This window comes from Papaver somniferum, chromosome 2, assembly GCF_003573695.1.
Source record: "Papaver somniferum cultivar HN1 chromosome 2, ASM357369v1, whole genome shotgun sequence".
NCBI lineage: Eukaryota > Viridiplantae > Streptophyta > Magnoliopsida > Ranunculales > Papaveraceae > Papaver > Papaver somniferum.
The window spans coordinates 8,695,095-8,699,118 of NC_039359.1; positions in this window are offsets into that span (position 1 = coordinate 8,695,095).

The window sequence follows — 4,024 nt, forward strand, 5'->3', positions numbered from 1 at the left end:
ACAATACTCCCTTACCTAGGTTTTGTCTGTGATAAGCTTTCCACCAGGTTAGAGCATGCTTTTCTAGCTTCAATTCCGCGGAAGCAATCTTTTCTTTTGAACCATATTCAAAGAAAGAAAAATACGTCTCTAGACGTTCAATCCAATCATACGATTTTTCTACATCAACACTCCCGTCGTAAAGTGGAATATCAACACAAAAATCAATTTTCAGATTCTTACCATGAGGTTTAGTTGATGTATAACTTTTAAGAAAATCACTTTTCTTCTTCTCTCCATCCTCATCTTCTTCTTCTGAATCGTCTTCTTCCGAATCATCTTTTTATGAAGCTTCGGGTGAAGGTGTAATCTTTTTCTTCGTCTTCGGCTTGGGTGTATGAGAACAAATACATTCACTCAGCTCCTGAAGGGTAACTTGAATTGACTTCATGTCTGTTTGCAGCGTATCCACCTTTTCTTCCATAGTTTTTGGTTCGCCTTCCTTTAGATCATCATCTGACTTTGTCATCCTTGATACCCTTGTTTTCTTAACGTCTTCTAGCTTCTCGAGTACCTCACCAATCTTTATGTATAGAGATCTAGTGAAAACCATAAACCACGGGGATTTACCCTAAAAACTAACCTCGCTCGTGATGCAAACTTGATGCGTTTTGATCTCTATACCTTGGTAGCTATTACTATAAAGGCGGAATTCAAAATAATAATAAATTAGAAACTTAGAAAAACAGAAGACAAGTAGTAATTCGAAGAAAATATCTTCTCTAGATTATGAACAAGAAAATGATCATAATTCTCTCTTTGTTACGCTCACAATCTTCTCTAAACAGTGGATTAACCTTAAACTGTTTGCTAAGCTTGCTCAAATATTGTTACAAACTTTCTCTAGATTTTCTGGGCCTAGAATTCTGTGTGTCCTTATCTATTAGCCAAAGCCCTTTATATATAACCTTCATCGTAATCAGCCGACCAAGGACTTCTTTTAGGAATCTATTTCCTAGACAAAGAGTATTGCCTAAAACAAACTCTTTCCTAACTAGGAATTATGCCTAAACAAGGATTCCTGCCTAGAATTGGATTCTTCCCTCAACTTAGCTTGAGGTTAACTAAGTTCCCTAAAGGAGTACAAATACACCTGTATAATTAGACTACGAAGTATAACGCTTATCTTTTGAACTTCATATATATGACATTGACATAATCTTGTATACATTGTTATGATTATGTGAATGGGTTATGGTGAAGATTTCATCCTAGGAAATAATGTTTTACATTTGTTTAAAGGAAGTACATTCATGAACTTGTTTCGTGAATCGAAAGGGATATCATTAGGCTTATTGGTCTGGCTATTCATTGCTAATATTTGGATGACCAATATGTGTGAGATGGTAGAACCGATCTTAACTTATATTATGTATCTTGGTATAACTAATCACAATGTCTGACTTATGATTTGGTATGACAGGTTTTTGTTAATTGGTGTAACTGATCCTAACTAATCACCATATGATGCTATGATCGATCTTTGTAATTGGTGACCGTAGCTAGTAATTGGTGTGACCGATCCTTGTAATTGGTGTAACCGGTTCTGGTAACTGGTATGACCGATCACAAGTAATACCATGTGTAGATGGAACCGTGTAACTGGTGTAACCAATCCTAGTGACTGGTGTGACCGATCACAAGTGTTTCCATAATTAGGTATAACTGATCTCAGTGATTGGCAGAACCGATTGAACCTATGTATGTGGTTCAGTATTTGATCAATCACATAGTAGTCTTGAAAAAACAAGTGAACCAATTCTAAACTTGTTTGTAAGTGTGGTATAACCGGTTCCAAGAATGCAAATCCATGTAAATATGAAAAAATATTTGCAGTGAAAAGATGTCAACAGACTTTGAACACGAACAGTAACTCTTATCATTTATTGTTCAAAGATATTCCTCAGTACTCAAGGTGATCTTGTGCCGAAATAAAAAAAAGAATCTTTTAATTAAGGTTTTTGGTTTTATATGCTTTAATTACCACCATTTGATGCATATCTCCAGAGAATAAATATTAGTAATGTACATTTACTAATTGGAGATTTTCTGTTGAGAGATTTCAGAAATATTGGACAAGCATTTATATTGGAATTAGGAAAACCAAATTTTGTTACATTGTATATCTTGAGAATATATTCGGTTTTGGAAATTCCTTGGTGTCCAAACATCCTTGGTCTATAAATACCTAATTTTGAATTTCTAGCAAACTATCCTAAGAGCCAGACAAATTTCATTTCTTGTTATTTCTGGTGGAGCCGTCTATTCAGAGAGGAAAGATCCTAATTAGGTGAAATCTCCGACGACTGCTCGTTTAAAGACATCCGTGTGATCAAGAATCTCTACGAGTACCGTTGGTGGGAAACTAGATAATTGCAGTGTTATTAGTTTTATATTGATTTGATTGACTAACGATTGTTGAAACTTTGATTGCACCTTGTTTGTTTATGCTTGAGAATCTTCTCTTCTGTTATAAAATTCACTCAAACTAGATAGAAGTATCGACGGGATCTTTAAAACTGTTGTTAGATCTAAAGACATCTTGTGATAATCCATTGTTAACAGACTCCGTTCTGTGCGTAATTTATTACAAGAGATTCAAGTGGTGTTGTGCAAGTTATTGAAGATTAAAGAAGATTTGAAAACGAAGAAGATTTCTTATTGGTTTTCTTATCTTGTGAAATGTGTGCACAAAACTTGATCTACTGGGATCCAACTAGAATCGGATTTATTCGATTGATTAGTTGCGTGAGATCGACATTCACTATATTTCTTTTAGAGATTTATTTTGCTTGAGTGCAACTCTATAATTGACTATTTCGGTAGTTAAAGTTAGATTGATCTAACCAGACAAATGAGTTTATTAGATTAAACGGAAGAGCCTTTGTCAAAGACTCATCTAAATCTTTAGCAAGATTGATTAGAGTGGTTACCAAATAGATTTTTCCTTTGCTGTTTGTAATACGATCCAAAGGACTTTCTATTCACGTGCGTGACTCTAGAAGTCGAAGGCGCAGGGATACTGACGGAACTAAGTAGCTAGGAGTAGTCTGCTTGGTCTCAACTATACAAAATTGGTATTAGATTTTGTATAGCGGCTTAATTCAGAGAGTTCTGCATTTGCGGTTTACTCGTTAATAAAATCTTGCTTTGTCTTTTACTTTGATTTCCGTATTATAATAAAGTAAAATACACATATACATTAACTCCGCATAACTTTATAGTGATTCTATAGAGTTTGGTTATTACTGAACCTATTATCAAGTAATACATTTTGTTGTAGTATTGTCTCGATCTTGTATTCATAGTCAATCACACAATTTATCTTGTTGTTGTATTGTCTCGATCTCGCATACATAGACAATCACACGAAGTATGAATTAAATTATCGTATTGTCTCGACTCTGTCCATAGACGATCGCATTCGGTAGAGGACTTGTAGGTTGAAACAAAAAGATTGTGGTGTATTTGGGTACCCTCGTCTGTTCATCTTTAATCTGATTTTTTGTCAAATTGTCATTGCACTTTTTTATGACTGGAAAAGTACTGGTGTGATTGTGAAGAGAAGGTTGACTAATATGGAAATATGTATACCACCAATGCTGAGAATAATAACATTGTTGTTAATACATTTACCATATCAAAATAATAAATAAATAGTATGAAAATATTGGTTCTAACCTCCAACACTCCCCAAAAACAATTAAAGCTTATTTGACACACGTCGAGCATATACCGAAAGCTATGTAAAGTTCTGATAAAATAGGAGACCCCAGTCATACCTTGGTGCTTGCTTTATATCTTCTAATGATTCGAGAAAACCAATTAATACCACTAAGCTAGCATTTGGAAATTAACATTGACATATTGTCCACAACACAACACGTTCGAGTTCCTCATAATGTTCAGGGTACAAATGTTGCATATTTTGTAACCTGTTTTTGTCCGTTTTCCTAGCATGACGTTGTAAAAAACTTTTCAACTC